This window comes from Cydia amplana, chromosome 19, assembly GCF_948474715.1.
Source record: "Cydia amplana chromosome 19, ilCydAmpl1.1, whole genome shotgun sequence".
In the NCBI taxonomy this organism is placed as follows: domain Eukaryota; kingdom Metazoa; phylum Arthropoda; class Insecta; order Lepidoptera; family Tortricidae; genus Cydia; species Cydia amplana.
Window position 1 is genome coordinate 15121274 of NC_086087.1, and position 18075 is coordinate 15139348.

An 18075-nucleotide genomic window follows, 5' to 3' on the forward strand; every position below is an offset into this window, starting at 1 on the left:
ATCATTTTTTTGTGTCCCCCCCCCCCCCCCGTAACTTCTAAAATAAGAGAATGATAAAACTAAAAAAAATATATGATGTACATTACCATGTAAACTTCCACCGAAAATTGGTTTGAACGAGATCTAGTAAGTAGTTTTTTTTTATACGTCATAAATCGCCTAAATACGGAACCCTTCATGGGCGAGTCCGACTCGCACTTGGCCGCTTTTTTAGTTTTATCATTCTCTTATTTTAGAAGTTACAGGGGGGGGGGGACACACATTTTACCACTTTGGAAGCGACTCTCGCGCAAACTATTCAGTTTAGAAAAAAATTATATTAGAAACTTCAATATCATTTTTGAAGACCTATCCATAGATACCCCACACGTATGGGTTTGATGAAAATTTTTTTTTGAGTTTCATTTGTAAGTATGGGGTACCCCCAAAACTTATTGTTTTTTTTCTATTTTTGTATGAGAATCTTAATGCGGTTCACAGAATACATCTACTTACCAAGTTTCAACAGTATAGTTCTTATAATTTCGGAAAAAAGTTGCTGTGAGATACGGACGGACAGACAGACGGACAGACAGACAGACAGACATGACGAATCCATAAGGGTTCCGTTTTTTGCCATTTGGCTACGGAACCCTAAAAATCGGTATAGTATGTAAATTTGTATGGCAACGTACAAATCCGTTCACATGGCGTATATGCGGGAGAGTGGTCTAGGCGTGTGAACGATTTCGAAAGATGCCATACAAAGTTAATTATTTGCTGTCACTACGGTATTGAATAAAATCCCTTAAACGGTATACGGGAAAAAATAACGCCGTGTGAATGTGAACCTAGCTTTAGACAATTTTATCATAAATTTTACTGATATTAATTTTAACGTTAACTAGGAAACCTTTTCACTTAACAGACAAAGACCCAGTTCTCTAGCCCCCAAAAACATCGCAGCATATTTCAGAGGTCTACTATTTAGTATTCATTTATCAACGTCGCTGAGACAAAGGCCTTTCTAAAGTCTTTTTGTGGAATACAGACGACTGGTTGGACATTGACCCGTAATGCCCTTGTGGCAAGACCTGGGCGTTTCTTATAAGCTTGTAACTTGTAATACAAGTGGAAGTCCCTTTATAACAAGCTTTTGAGAAACGGGCCCCTGCTTGTAACTTGTAATACAAGCGGATATCACTTTTAGATTTTTGACAGCTTTTGTTAGAAAGGGACTTCCACTTGTATTACAAGTTACAAGCTTTTGAGAAACGGGCCCCTGGCTGGTTTGTAAAAAATGTGCACTATAATAGGGGGTATTACTGCAATGTGCTGCCGCCGATCTATCATAAATCATAAACCATGGGGTAACCCTTTTTGGAACATTTAAAGATGACAGTCCATTTCCAACCGCAGCTGCACTACTGTTCATTTTACTATGGAAATTGACAGTAACAGCGACGCGTTCAGTACCAGTAGTGCAGCTGCGGTCAGAAATGGAATGTTACCCTAAGACCCATATACACTGTACAATTGACAGTTGTAGTGTCAAATCAAGCTAACTATGCGTGGTATTTATAGTGACAAAGTATAGTCATGTCATGTCATAATGAATGTCAAATTTCTATGAAAATATGACGTTTATTTATGTATGTATGTAAACACTTTATTTTATATAAGACAGGTTAAAATACAATTAAACAGAAAGCATACAATTACAAAGGCGAACTTATCTCTATAAGGGATATCTTCCAGTCGACCTTTGAGCAATTGAGAGTAGACAAATAAAAATGACAGACAAACGAACACTATGTACAGAAAAGTTAATTATGGTTCAATTATCGATATTAAAACTGTTTAGACGACAACGGTTTCTATCACTTGAATTTTTAGTCGCTATTGGCGACATGTTTACACAAGGCGACATTATTACACAAGTAAATAATTAAAACATGTAGCCTATATTATTATATAAATACACATAGACATAGACATTTTATCACTACATAGTATTAAACAAAGTCGCTTCCCTGTCTGTCTGTCTGTCTGTATGCTTAGATCTTTAAAACTACGCAACGGATTTAGATGCGGTTTTTTTTAATAGACAGAGTGATTCAAGAGGAAGGTTTATGTATAATTTGTTAAACCGTGCGAAGCCGGAGCGGGTCGCTAGTAATATATATAATACATAAGGACATTCTTTCACTTTTTTCTATTAAAGTCGGCGCAAAATCAACTTAGACGTACGTTAATCTCTTCGTAAATATGTTTAGCTTTTAATACTACTCTCGTTTATTCGTACAATTAGTTTCATCAAAGAAACAGCCAAACAGTACCGTATCAAATGACTAGCTATAACAGGCCGTTAACCCCTCCGCTGCAGGATAAAGGATCCGCTGAAATACTGAAAGTGGATAGGGTTAAACTTTCAAAAGTTGCTCAAAGCCCTGTCTCGAAGAGTTTCAGTAGCTCTGAGCAAAAGCTTAGTCAGCTCAATGTTTAAAGTTATTCAGGTTTTGGACCTTTATGCGAGATTTTGAATAAGCCCTAGGTTTTTTGGAATAAGCCCATGAAAAGCTTATTGATGTTACAAAACTACTGCAGGGGTTTATTGTTAAAGCCTTTTTGTTAGGATTTCGCATAAATTTCCCTTTGGACTTGTATTTGTAGACCCGATTTAATTTATTATCGATCAGTTTCTTTTTCTTTTGACCTTTAGTAAGTACTTGAACAGCGAAGGCAGGGCTCGGAACCGGTTTTTTTGTAAAACCCAAAATAGCCCAATATTTTCAATTATTTTATGCTCTTTACGTAGGACTGTATCATGTATTTAGGTAACAACTTCGTATTATTAGATTGTCCCATTAAAAATTTAATATTAAACCAAAGAACGAAAAAGAACGTAATAATACCGGTATTTGTTGTATGAAGATAAAACCGGTTCCGAGCCTTGAGCGAAGGAATATATACTCACGTATCAAAACCAGTTCAAATCTATAACAAATTGTTAAATTAGAGTCAACCACCTTTTGCTTACGTACAACTGCAGCCGTGACAGCAGAGGACGCTGGTTCGATTCCAGCCCTGAGCACTGGAAACCTCGGTCACTTTTTCTTCGTATACCTATGACATTTATGTCGTTTAAAAATTTACATTGTAGTGTTTATACTTAAAATAAAACAAATTAAGTGATTTAAGTAAATCAATAATAAATAATTTAATTTATTCTAATAGGCTTCTGTAAGCTTATTTGAGTTAAGATAATATAATTTATGTCACTATGTTAGTGTTGCTCAATCAGAATAGGTATTAGGTTAATGTAGGTAGTATAAAACGCCAATATCCATTATAAAGCCATTACTTACAGCGATAACAATATTATTACTATCGAAATTATAGCCTTATATACTTTTTACCAATTCCTTTCCAACTGTTCAAAGTAATTCAAAATTCAACTCTAACAACTAGTGATAGAGCCGATTTTGAAATGCCGTGATCGAGTGAGATGCGAGGTTGCGTGGTTAAATGGAACTAATGTCAATGCTGGTAAGCTGGTGTGAGGTAATTGTCATAATACCGAGGGCCCATTGAGAATTGGAAACGTCTGATTATGGTATCGGTCACAGATTGGGGCAGATGAAGCAGAAGAAGTCTTTAGATGTTGCAATGTATGTTAGAGAGACGGCCAACGCGTTACGTTGAAAGAAATGGTTATATTGAAATAAATTACAACATTAGTGGCACCGAAACATACAGGCTAATTTAAACGTGCACCCGAAATCAAACCAATATTTAAATGATATTGTAATCGTATCGGTTAGCTGTCATTGCACGTTTTACGAAAAGGGTAAAACTGTTGATACTCATAAAAAAACCGGCCAAGTGCGAGTCGGACTCGCGCACGGAGGGTTCCGCACCATCAACAAAAAATAGAGCAAAAAATCGTGTTGGTTGTATGGGAGCCCCCCTTAAATATTTATTTTATTTTATTTTTAGTATTTGTTGTTATAGCGGCAACAGAGATACATCATTTGTGAAAATTTCAAGTGTCTAGCTATTGCGGTTCATGAGATACAGCCTGGTGACAGATGGACGGACGGACAGACAGCGAAGTCTTAGTAATAGGGTCCCGTTTTTTACCCTTTGGGTACGGAACCCTAAAAAATGTACCTAGTTATAGTTCTTTTACCTACACAGTTTACACAATAAATATTTCTGATTTCTGATTTCGTATTGGTCTGTCAGATTTATAACCCTTATTACAGAAACAAACTAAAGTACATTTTGTATAATATGACGAGTGTGTGTCGTGGTTGGTTGTGGTCAAACAGCCAATTATCTAAACGCTAGGCTATCGGCTAATGACCTAACTCTAGGGATGAATACTAAGTGAATTTAGTTCATCATTACTTCTCCTTCATTTCATTCTGTACTGGTTCACCTGTACGACCTGAGATATCCAGATTTTAAAACAGTAAACCTTACCATGCATCTTGCGCGCAACAATAAGCGTGAACGATCGCAAGTATAGAAACATGATTTAGATTTAGATTTATTTATTAAATTTCATAATATGAAATTACATTATAAATTATTCTAAGCTAATCTATACGAAAAGATCTAAAGCAGTGGTGGCCGAGTGGATATGACGTCCGACTTTCAATCCGGAGGTCGCGGGTTCAAATCCTGGCTCGTGCCAATGAGTTTTTCGGAACTTATGTACGAAATATCATTTGATATTTACCACTAGCTTGTCGGTGAAGGAAAACATCGTGAGAAAACCTGCATACATCTGCGAAGAAATTCAAAGGTGTATGTGAAGTCCCCAATCCGCATTGGGCTAGCGTGGGGACTATAGCCCAAGCCCCCTTGCGCATGAGAGGAGGCCTGTGCCCAGCAGTGGGACGTATATAGGCTCAAATTATTATTATTATTATTAATCTATACGAATTTATATTATGATCGTCAACTATTTATTATATACAAATGTCAATACAGAAAAAAGTCATCATCAAATATCAATAGCAAGATAAATTCATCACAAAGTCGAATAAATATTAGGAAATAAATAAATGCTTAAGAGTATCAAAACCTTAAGAGTCACGCGAACCTACTTAGCAGCCGCCATACAAAAATAGAGCGTAACTTCGATTGAAATGGGAGCGGCTTTTTGTCGACGGATTCGTGTGAGTCTTAACTTAACAGATTGTAAACTTTGAATACGTAGCTAGGTATCTATGTAGGTCTCTTTCTAATGTAGTAGATTTCCTGTTTTCCGGGGGATTTCCGTCTAACATTTGACGTGGGAGGTGTTTGATCTGGCTTTGAATGTCTTCTGCTCAAACTGCAATTTGTGAGGATTCTGTAGGATTTGTAAAAATCCAAGCAACGATCTGAGCGTAGATAAATGTTTACCAAAAATAATTGTGGATCTGTTGGTAAAATTATTTCGGCTACTGAAAACAAAAAAGAAGTTTATTAAATATAGATCCCTCTAAGCACGTGACCGAGAAGCTGATTCTGATTTTAAAATTTGTTAAACGTTCACGCGCGTCATAGAGTCGTGTTATTATTTAGTGTCCGACCGACAGGTCGGTTTCAGTTTCGGTTTCGGCAGGTTTCGGTATAGGAATCAAGTTTTGACCGAAGCTTTGATTTTCGGCCAAAAAAGTCAAACACTCCCTCACTATTCGGCTGCGCTGAAACTTATAAAGTTGCACTTTCTGATCGTGTTTGGCAACCTAGTTTTCTATAATGACAAATAAATTCTACGAGTAGGTAACTAACATTTAACATACAGACTTACATCGACCGGGATATGAACCACGGGTAATCACGGTTCATATCCCGCTCAATATAAGTCTAATGAAACTAACCGTGAATCATTCAAAACTGTTTTTCGTCGATTTTAACACATCTTTAAAAGTATTGTCCGTTTCGGTCGCACTAATTTGTCTAGTGCTATTTGTCACTCGTAATAACATGTTAGGTTCGGTAAGTTCGGTTACAACAAACCGTCACTCCTATTGTTCAGTTAATTGATGTAAATTTATTGAATGCGAAGTTTCAGTACACAGTTGGGTGACGTTGTTCAGCCCATCAATTTGTGGTTACAACTAGCACGTAGGCACTCGGATGGTAAATATAATACTAAATGTGTGGGTTTCACCAAACCGTCTGTCACCGCTAATATGTTCTCTAAATGTTATTGTATATCTACGACCTGTTCACGGTCGGCTGACATTGTCGAGTAACTATCGCAGTAACCGAAGACAATATTATTGGGAATTTCGAAGTCAACATCAGCAGTCGCCATCTAAACGTCACCTTAACTAAGGCATGTGTTACGGTGTCCAAGTCTATTAATAGATTAAGTATAATCTCTATTCTTGAAGCGTAAGAATGAAGATATCTCACTAAAGTCTAAATTACGTCAGCAATCCATAAAATTGACAAGTGGGATCACTTTACATTTAAGTTTATTTAAGTTTCAGATGTCCAATCAAACTGAGAGCTCACTCTGCCAATTCTGTTTTTACGGTTTTCATCTACAGGATGGTCTAAAAATAATTATGTTGGCAGTCTTATAAGGCATCTCGATCACACTTATTGGTGCACGTGAGATAGCAAATTATGACCCTAAATTTGATATCAAAATCATATCTATAAGGCACGCGCGAATTAATGGTTAAATGCCATAATTTTGATATCATTTTGACATCGAACTAAATGTAAATTCTAGTTAGTCTCCTGACACGCCTCTAAGTCTTAGTTCATTCATTCATTCATTTAATCTTTCACGCATTCATTCATTGATTTAGTATGAAAATAACATCTCAACATATATATACAAACTGAAAAGCAGAATCAGCCTCTTGGATATCTATTATTCAGTAGCCTCAAATTCTACTTGAGATATGACTTGACTTTGTGAACTAAGTAGACTATTTTTACAGGGTTTCAGAACTCGCGCACTATGTACCTATTATAACGCTGGGGAGTGCTATTGAATATTCGACTTCGATCTGTGGAGATTTTAACCCCCGTTCCGTTTTATTTCTGTGGAGATTATTTTTAATCCCCGACACAAAAAGAGGGGTGTTATAACATATTATATGTTTGACGCCAATGTCTGTCTGTCTGTGGCATCGTAGCTATCTAAAGGATGGACCGATTACGATGCGGTTTTTTTACGTGAAAGCGAGTTTCCTTGTGCATGGTGGTTCTTAGCTATGTTTGATTGTTTGATGGCCATAAGTCATGTCTAGGTCGTGTCGTAACATGAACAAAACCATAAAAAATTGGCAAATCATAATCGGTATGAAAGTTTCCTAATTCCGTTTGTCTGTCTTACCCGTATTTAATCCTAAGCCCAAACAAAACTGTCCTCGTTATAACAAGTTCCATACTTCGCTGCAATTAGCCGAAAGTATCGCGGAACTTTTCGGAGGGCTTTCACGATTCTAAGGCAAAAGTCAAACAACCCTTAACAGTTAAGGGAACGTCGAATTAGCTAGTACAGTCGGCAACAGGAGCTGAGCGATGGCATTTTGGCTAGACCTCCAGGTGTAACAACTTGCCTCTCCTAATCCCTTAGGTATAGTATTTAAAGTATCGATTTTCTCTTACCATACTCAAAACCAGACCGGGCTCTGTAGCGTAACCTTGGAGAGGCTTATATCCAGCAGTGGACTGCAACGGGCTGATGATGATGATGATGATGATGATGATGATGATGATGATGATGATGATGATGATGATGATGATGATGATGATGATGATGATGATACTCAAAACCTCCTCATTCGTCTTCCTTTCAGTCCAGCTAATTTATATCTTCAAAGCCTTAACTGATTTTTAAATTAGAATTGCTCCTATTCAATTACATTCGAAATAAATCAATGTCAAAACTATTATCTAGCCTAGAGCCTTAGACAGGCACGTCCTATCACGATCTCAGGCACAATGGCAGAATTTCAATTGTTCCTGCAACCTCAGAATAGCCGTGATATTTCTATAGCAATGTTTTCAGACCAATGAACCGTATTTGATTATGTTTTTGAATGACAGATGAACTAACTTTGAAGTAAGGATTTATTCATTCTAATTGAACTTTTATTCTTTGGAGTTATGTTTTCCATCAGATTAGACTTGCTTCATTTATGTACCTATTATACCTATAATTATAATAAATCGAAAATTATTTCTAAGCTGATTTGGTAATTAAGAGACCTTCGTTTGTATGCTTGACTTGCAACAAAAAATAATCAAAATAAATGCGAAATAAATAAACAGAGCAAAATCAAGTTCAAAAATCATAAACATCAAATCCGAAATCAACACTATAAAAAATTACATTAAAAATAACTACAAACGAAATTAAAACTAAACTCAGCAAATCATAAACTAAACTAGTTCTTTTATAGTTTGTCTGTAGGTAAACTAGTTTTTTTTTTTCATTCAAACAACTGTAATAGATGAATTTGAAAATGAAACTTAAATAAAACAAATTAAATCTAAAATAAATCTAAAAATACCCCTGACACAAACTCAAAGTGTGTCAACTGTCAAATAAATTAGGACGTGACTTGAAACGACCCTCCCACACATAATCATTAAAAACAATCAGCCCCTGATTGCGACACGACGAATTCAGAATGACGTGTACATTCGTTCACTCGTTCAATCCATTCCCATTCACTCGATAATTACGTGCTCAGCGCCGAGTCTTAATTGCTATTACTCGATTTTGTCACAAGATAATGTTAACTGAAATAAATGTCATATACTCAGAAATGATAATGAGATAATGTTGTTAAATACAAAAATAAAACTGATTTAAACTTTCACGATTTTTACTCATTATTTTTCACGACCACAGGGACAACGCCGTCCTCGAAACGTAGGAGATACATTCTGAAACTTAATTTTACGCTATTAAGTCCCTTCGTTGTGAATAATAATAAAGATAAATAGTTTATTTTTATAAAACAATCGGTCGAACTCAGTACATTGTAGTGGTACAAACTATACCGAAGACCACAAGAATACCACCTACCGACCCTTGCCCTTGGTGCTTAGTTCAATACTGTCTCGTTTATACGTTTATAGGTACAGTGGAAGAATTTACTCCCACCAAAAACATTTTCATGTAAAATGTTGCCAAGACGAAACCATAAGGCTCGCACTGACAAAAAGTTATCAGATCTCTCGTAGAGCCAAGCTTCTAACTCTACAAGCCCTAACTTCATTTCAAAAATCGTAAATGTTAAATTCGGTGTTTATCACTATCGGAATTAAGTGGTTCGGAATTTAAAAAAGCGGCCAAGTGCGAGTCGGACTCGCCCATGAAGGGTTCCGTATTTAGGCGATTTATGACGTATAAAAAAAAAACTACTTACTAGATCTCGTTCAAACCAATTTTCGGTGGAAGTTTACATGGTAATGTACATCATATATTTTTTTTAGTTTTATCATTCTCTTATTTTAGAAGTTACAGGGGGGGGGACACACATTTTACCACTTTGGAAGTGTCTCTCGCGCAAACTATTCAGTTTAGAAAAAAATGATATTAGAAACCTCAATATCATTTTTGAAGACCTATCCATAGATACCCCACACGTATGGGTTTAATGAAAAAAAAAATTTTGAGTTTCAGTTCGAAGTATGGGGAACCCCAAAAATTTATTGTTTTTTTTCTATTTTTGTGTGAAAATCTTAATGCGGTTCATAGAATACATCTACTTACCAAGTTTCAACAGTATAGTTCTTATAGTTTCGGAGAAAAGTGGCTGTGACATACGGACGGACAGACAGACGGACAGACAGACAGACAGACATGACGAATCTATAAGGGTTCCGTTTTTTGCCATTTGGCTACGGAACCCTAAAAAATCGTCTTTTTTGCTATTCGGAAATATACACTTTCGTGATTTTTATCGTTCGTAATTACGACAGTCGGAATTTTGATGGGTCGAGCATTTAAAAGACGGAATATTAAAATTCGATATTCTAAAATTCGGCATAAAATATTTCGGAATTATGTAGTGTACCCGTTTTTGCCAGTAGTTGGAAGATGGTATGTGACGAATGTAAGAGGTTATGTGAGGCGATGGATGATCGTCCGTCTTCAGTTAGTATTTAAGATTATTGTTATTGTATAACACAACTTTGTGTTAACGTTTTAGGATAAGTAATAATCATATTGTATGCATTCCACAGTGCCTTAGTGTCTCACTGTAATACTGTGTAATATGTTTGAATAAATAAAATAAAATAAAAATAAAAAAGGGTGCCGCCGGCAGCGGGGCAGGGCTCAAGCTACCGGTGGTCAGGGCTGCAGAGAGAGGAACCGGCGGACTATCCGCGCCGTGTCCAAGATCACCGCCTTCTGTATCTGACCCTTGATCCAACCACCTAGCGAGAGTCTCTCAAGATGTTGGTCGAGACTCTTCGCTATTAGACCGTTCACTGAAATTTATATTTATTTATTATTATTATTTATTTATTAAATTAACGACGGTCAGCATTTACAGATTATGAAAACAAAAATTGGTGAAACAAAAACAAAAACTTTTTAGAAACCATGCAAGCAATGTTAGGGAATTAGAATAGCCACAAATGGAAGAAAATTTCGCTTGACATTTAGTATGAAAATGAAGTTACACTTTATTTTTTTTTTACTATTGTATACATACAGGTAACTATACGTTCCGTTTAAACATTAAGCATCCTTTCGTCGGTGTCGAGTAAAAAAAGCGCATAGTCCATTCGTTGGAAGCTAACCCCATTCGAGTTCATTCAAAAGTGCCAATTAAAAACTACATTTGATTGGCAGAATGTGGACGGCCAAATGAAAAGCGAAGAAACAAAGCCGCCTAGTGGCTGTTAGTACAGCAACACTTTAATTGACCGTTGGCGGTTTGTTGTTGTTGTTGCCAGCGGTTTGTCGGGGGCAAAAATATATCAGTGCTAGTGATTAAGGCCCCGTAGGGTCGTGTTCTTCTCTCACTCTCACTGAGCGTAAGCGTGAGCGACAGGGATATGCGTGCTCGGACCCGCGGATATCATGTTTTTGAATTTTAATTTGTTGTAAGTTTAAAAAAGGAAAAGTAATAAGTTCCCTCAAAACTAAGATAGCGCTGATATTTAGAAGAAATTGTCATATTTTTGGCTTTTGTGCAAAAATTGTTACAAACGTTTTAAAGCGCCTTTTAGACCGTTCGTGTTTTTTTTTCTATCGAGTGAAATCAGGGTTCGAATCACTGAAGTCCGTGAAAAAGGATTCTCTTATGAGTTCCAGCAAGGTAGGATTGTGATTTGTTTAGAGATGTTCATAATCTCAACACCTGTTTAGAAATTAGGATCACGACCCCAAAATCACTTATTATGTATCAACATCCCTCCAACAGCATAGCAAAACTTTAATCATTTCAGCTTATTACTGCAAGAATCTGAAAATTGCCTACTATTTTTAGAAGCCAGTAAAATTCCTGATTGATGTTCCTTCCACAAGTCACTCCAGTTAATCAAACAAGAGAAAAAAAACCTCCTTTTATTTTACCTTAATAGTCATGATTATCGCAAGCCAATTCAGACTGTAACACAATACGATAAGAGCGATATTGCAATGTTAACATTGGTCGATACTTGTTGCGGGTTGATCAAAGCGACCGCAAACGACAATCGTAGGGGGGAGAGGGGGGAGGGTATGCAAATAATGATGTTTGTATAACCAACCAGGGAATGGAGAGTTATAATAGAGCTAAAATCAACGCAAAACGTTTTGTAACCGTGAGCGTTCGAAAATTGAATTCAATTTCGTTTTAAGATCACTTGCTTGTATTGTTGCAAAATGAGATCAAATAACAATGAACTGTAAAAGGCCGATTCAGATTGAATAATTTGTTACGGGTTTGATTACATTTAAAGCAAATAAATTACTATAATACCTACTATATATTAAGAAGTGAAGATGGAAATGCCATTTACAACGGAACAAGAAGAAGATTTTAGACTCACAAGATAAACTTATAACACTATATTGTAAAAAAAATTAATATCCATAGATACCCCACACGTATGGGTTTAATGAAAAAAAAAATTTTGAGTTTCAGTTCGAAGTATGGGGAACCCCAAAAATTTATTGTTTTTTTTCTATTTTTGTGTGAAAATCTTAATGCGGTTCATAGAATACATCTACTTACCAAGTTTCAACAGTATAGTTCTTATAGTTTCGGAGAAAAGTGGCTGTGACATACGGACGGACAGACAGACGGACAGACAGACAGACAGACATGACGAATCTATAAGGGTTCCGTTTTTTGCCATTTGGCTACGGAACCCTAAAAAATCGTCTTTTTTGCTATTCGGAAATATACACTTTCGTGATTTTTATCGTTCGTAATTACGACAGTCGGAATTTTGATGGGTCGAGCATTTAAAAGACGGAATATTAAAATTCGATATTCTAAAATTCGGCATAAAATATTTCGGAATTATGTAGTGTACCCGTTTTTGCCAGTAGTTGGAAGATGGTATGTGACGAATGTAAGAGGTTATGTGAGGCGATGGATGATCGTCCGTCTTCAGTTAGTATTTAAGATTATTGTTATTGTATAACACAACTTTGTGTTAACGTTTTAGGATAAGTAATAATCATATTGTATGCATTCCACAGTGCCTTAGTGTCTCACTGTAATACTGTGTAATATGTTTGAATAAATAAAATAAAATAAAAATAAAAAAGGGTGCCGCCGGCAGCGGGGCAGGGCTCAAGCTACCGGTGGTCAGGGCTGCAGAGAGAGGAACCGGCGGACTATCCGCGCCGTGTCCAAGATCACCGCCTTCTGTATCTGACCCTTGATCCAACCACCTAGCGAGAGTCTCTCAAGATGTTGGTCGAGACTCTTCGCTATTAGACCGTTCACTGAAATTTATATTTATTTATTATTATTATTTATTTATTAAATTAACGACGGTCAGCATTTACAGATTATGAAAACAAAAATTGGTGAAACAAAAACAAAAACTTTTTAGAAACCATGCAAGCAATGTTAGGGAATTAGAATAGCCACAAATGGAAGAAAATTTCGCTTGACATTTAGTATGAAAATGAAGTTACACTTTATTTTTTTTTTACTATTGTATACATACAGGTAACTATACGTTCCGTTTAAACATTAAGCATCCTTTCGTCGGTGTCGAGTAAAAAAAGCGCATAGTCCATTCGTTGGAAGCTAACCCCATTCGAGTTCATTCAAAAGTGCCAATTAAAAACTACATTTGATTGGCAGAATGTGGACGGCCAAATGAAAAGCGAAGAAACAAAGCCGCCTAGTGGCTGTTAGTACAGCAACACTTTAATTGACCGTTGGCGGTTTGTTGTTGTTGTTGCCAGCGGTTTGTCGGGGGCAAAAATATATCAGTGCTAGTGATTAAGGCCCCGTAGGGTCGTGTTCTTCTCTCACTCTCACTGAGCGTAAGCGTGAGCGACAGGGATATGCGTGCTCGGACCCGCGGATATCATGTTTTTGAATTTTAATTTGTTGTAAGTTTAAAAAAGGAAAAGTAATAAGTTCCCTCAAAACTAAGATAGCGCTGATATTTAGAAGAAATTGTCATATTTTTGGCTTTTGTGCAAAAATTGTTACAAACGTTTTAAAGCGCCTTTTAGACCGTTCGTGTTTTTTTTTCTATCGAGTGAAATCAGGGTTCGAATCACTGAAGTCCGTGAAAAAGGATTCTCTTATGAGTTCCAGCAAGGTAGGATTGTGATTTGTTTAGAGATGTTCATAATCTCAACACCTGTTTAGAAATTAGGATCACGACCCCAAAATCACTTATTATGTATCAACATCCCTCCAACAGCATAGCAAAACTTTAATCATTTCAGCTTATTACTGCAAGAATCTGAAAATTGCCTACTATTTTTAGAAGCCAGTAAAATTCCTGATTGATGTTCCTTCCACAAGTCACTCCAGTTAATCAAACAAGAGAAAAAAAACCTCCTTTTATTTTACCTTAATAGTCATGATTATCGCAAGCCAATTCAGACTGTAACACAATACGATAAGAGCGATATTGCAATGTTAACATTGGTCGATACTTGTTGCGGGTTGATCAAAGCGACCGCAAACGACAATCGTAGGGGGGAGAGGGGGGAGGGTATGCAAATAATGATGTTTGTATAACCAACCAGGGAATGGAGAGTTATAATAGAGCTAAAATCAACGCAAAACGTTTTGTAACCGTGAGCGTTCGAAAATTGAATTCAATTTCGTTTTAAGATCACTTGCTTGTATTGTTGCAAAATGAGATCAAATAACAATGAACTGTAAAAGGCCGATTCAGATTGAATAATTTGTTACGGGTTTGATTACATTTAAAGCAAATAAATTACTATAATACCTACTATATATTAAGAAGTGAAGATGGAAATGCCATTTACAACGGAACAAGAAGAAGATTTTAGACTCACAAGATAAACTTATAACACTATATTGTAAAAAAAATTAATTACTCAAAATGGACCGCGGCCGCGGGTGTCGGAGTAATCAGTAACCGTACATTAAAAAAAAGAAATAGCCACAACCGAATACAGAACCTCCTCCTTCTATGAAATTGAAGTCGGTTAAACACGGAGCCACGTAAATGTAAAATCATTGTAGGTACAGTCTTTTTCTTCAGTCGGTCCCTCAATACTGAGGATCGTGACATCGCGTGTCCTTCTGTTGAGGACCAGGTTCCTCCATAGGGTTCTGTTCCCCGCCAAGCGCATGGCCTCGTGCAGTTTTAATTGCATAGGTGCCGTAATTTGAGAACACCATCTAGTAGGGGGAGGGGCCTAAGGTCTCGAGCCTTCAACTTTGCCCGTCATTATTACTCTTTCCAGGCTATCAGGAGGGCGACGTGAGAGGTGTCCGAAGTATGCAAGCATTTGGTCCTGGCATATCGTTGACAACCGGCGTTTTATGCGTAGCTCCTCCAGTAGGTACAGTCCCCACACGGCCTTGTTACGCCATTTAGGGTCCTAGCTAAATTGGTTGTTCCATACTTACGCTATGGAATGTGCAATTTAGCTAGAACCCTAAATGGCGTAACAATCACGGAGCATGACTGTACATTGTTAAAAAGGCACCACCATGTCGGATGTCACCTTCATGCGGAAGAGATGTAATTAAAAATCACCCTCACGGACAAACGACTTATGTGGTACCTTTTATCTAAAAAGGTCACATTGATTTAAAAAGGTACTTACCACATTGATTTATGTATTCTTTTGCAACCCGCGTATAAATGAGCGGGGTGTGGGTAAACGGTAAAAGGTTATAGGGTCTACGTGAGCAATAATTACGTCAGCACAAAAGGGCCGTTTTTAATTGTATGGTCCGTGAGGCGTTTTTAGAGCAGGGGTCAACGGACAAGGAATTAGGGTCATTCTACTTTTCGTTGATATCGGACGATATTCGCAAGATCGCAGGGCACGTCTGGATGAGACTAGCGCATACCGGGATAAGTGGTGAACGAAAAGATAGGCATTGCTCAGCTGTGGGCGATAGGAGGCTAAAATGATGATGATGACGATGTGCAGTGTGCCGTGGTTAAAGTAGTCTCATGGAGGGCCCAAAAGTCTGTATATCTAGTCATGTAGTGTGTCGTGGTACGAGTAGGACGACAACGGCCGCGTTAATATGCGCTACAGGCATCAGCTGCCAATTTACACGGGGCCTTTCGCGGTATGCCACAGCTTAATACAGCCAGAACACTACTAGTGGCTACTTAACTAGCGGCCATTATTAATGAAATGTTCAGATGGACGTTCCATATTTAAACGTGAAGTAAAGTTTGCAGCATCATTCACTTTGACTTCATTCAGGAAATTCGATAAATTATCAAACAGAGAGCCGCGAAAACCGAAATTCGCAAATTGCGGGGATCTTTCTTTTTTACTACAATGAAGGCGTAATTAGTGACAGAGAAAAATGCCCGCAATTTGCGAACTTCGATTTTCGCGGTTATAGCCCTGTCCAACTATCAATGTTATTTGCTGTTATTTTAGCGCTGTTGTTAACTGTAAATATACAACGATATGAAAGAGGAGCCCACTCTAGTGTTCTAGCAAACCCAAGGTGATTTATCAGCCATATAATATATTCCCAAGAATTGATGTCCCGCTTGTTTATTAACTTAAGGTGCAGCTAATTAATAACACAATGCCGTTAGTAAATCTTATTAAGGCTGAGTTTCCACAAGAAATGTACATTTTAAAAATATATCTAGAGCCTGATTCTGATTGTGAAACTGTTACGGATTTTGTCTGTCAGCTGTCAAAAGTGGCATTTCTGGCGGGCTCCTGAAAAGTATTTTCTCTGGTTAACAAACGCACTTGCTGTTTATAGCTAAGCTAGACGCCTCCAAAGGGTTGACTTAATTAGCGTCGCTGACAGCGTGACGGACTGTAAATGGCCGACCGACCCGCTAACGCCGGGAGGGAATTATAATGTACATCGTCAGCACCTTTAATCAACGCATCCACGACGCATTTTCAACCTTCACGCACTCGTAATAAAGCTGTTTTTTCTTTGTTTGTGTATCTGATCTACGTCCCAGGTATTATATAGTTTATAAGGGTCGAAAATTGCTTTTAATCCTTATTAAAATCTTGTCAAATCCCGTTATGCATGTTATTTGTACGGCTCTAATTACCAATACTGTTTGGATCGTAACGTAGCTATTAAGATAACACGGTAATAATAGTAGTTTATGTGACTGCTACATACTGAAAGGCATTAAAATAAGAGTGTGGATTTAAGAAATGAACTAATATTAAATATGAACATATATTATATAACAATATACGAATTTTTTAGCCACATAAAGTACCATACGTTCGCTACCCATACTAGTAAGTCACAAAGACGTCCGGATTACCGCCAAAGCGGTCGATTGTTGTCACAATCCACCCGACAGAGTTATCATACGAATGGCCGACGAAGGCAAGGGCGACATGTGCTAAAAGGATATCAGTGTGAAATCTGTGGAGGCTTTTATATGACAGGTCATGTTTTTTGATAGTGGAATATTCTCGACGACGTGGTGAAATGAAAGAAATGCCATTTTACTGCGCAATTGTTAAATACGTAAATTTAATTAATAGAATAGCAAAAGCCATAAACAGATTCATCTGGTGACTCCTAGGAGCCTAGCCAAACTGACAATCGTACAACGGCAAAACGACGAAAAGTAAAAATGTACCTAAGTAACTAGGTACCTTTATTTATTTTATCGCTTGCCTAGGCGTGACAAAAAAAAAATACAAAAATACAAATTCTTTATTCGTCGATCGTAGGTGTACACAGCATGATAGGTATTGCATATGATGGTAAAAAAGAAAAATGTTTCCACTATTGTGCTAATTAATAGCAATTAACATCAAACAAAAGATTATTTTTGAAACGCCCGTAACCTATGGATTTATATAATTGGTCAAACCAATTTGTCAGTAAATAGGAACAAAAAAGCGGCCAAGTGCGAGTCGGACTCGCCCATGAAGGGTTCCGTATTTAAGACGTATAAAAAAAAAACTACTTACTAGATCTCATTCAAACCAATTTTCGGTGGAAGTTTACATGGTAATGTACATCATATATTTTTTTTAGTTTTATCATTCTCTTATTTTAGAAGTTACAGGGGGGGGGACACCCATTTTACCACTTTGGAAGTGTCTCTCGCGCAAACTATTCAGTTTAGAAAAAAATGATATTAGAAACCTCAATATCACTTTTGAAGAGCTATCCATAGATACCCCACACGTATGGGTTTGATGAAAAAAAAATTTTTGAGTTTCAGTTCGAAGTATGGGGAACCCCAAAAATTTATTGTTTTTTTTCTATTTTTGTGTGAAAATCTTAATGCGGTTCACAGAATACATCTACTTACCAAGTTTCAACAGTATAGTTCTTATAGTTTCGGAGAAAAGTGGCTGTGACATACGGACGGACAGACAGACGGACAGACGGACAGACGGACAGACGGACAGACGGACAGACAGACAGACATGACGAATCTATAAGGGTTCCGTTTTTTGCCATT

At 37.1% G+C, this 18075-nt stretch overlaps 1 long non-coding RNA gene across 1 annotated transcript; it reads left to right on the forward strand.

Annotated features, from left to right (window-relative positions):
- Positions 1-188: 188 nt before the first annotated feature.
- LOC134657021 (uncharacterized) lies at positions 189-17841 on the forward strand. Its single transcript, XR_010097576.1, has 2 exons — positions 189-411; positions 17552-17841. It is a non-coding gene; the product is annotated as an uncharacterized LOC134657021 (long non-coding RNA).
- The last annotated feature ends 234 nt before the right edge of the window (positions 17842-18075 follow it).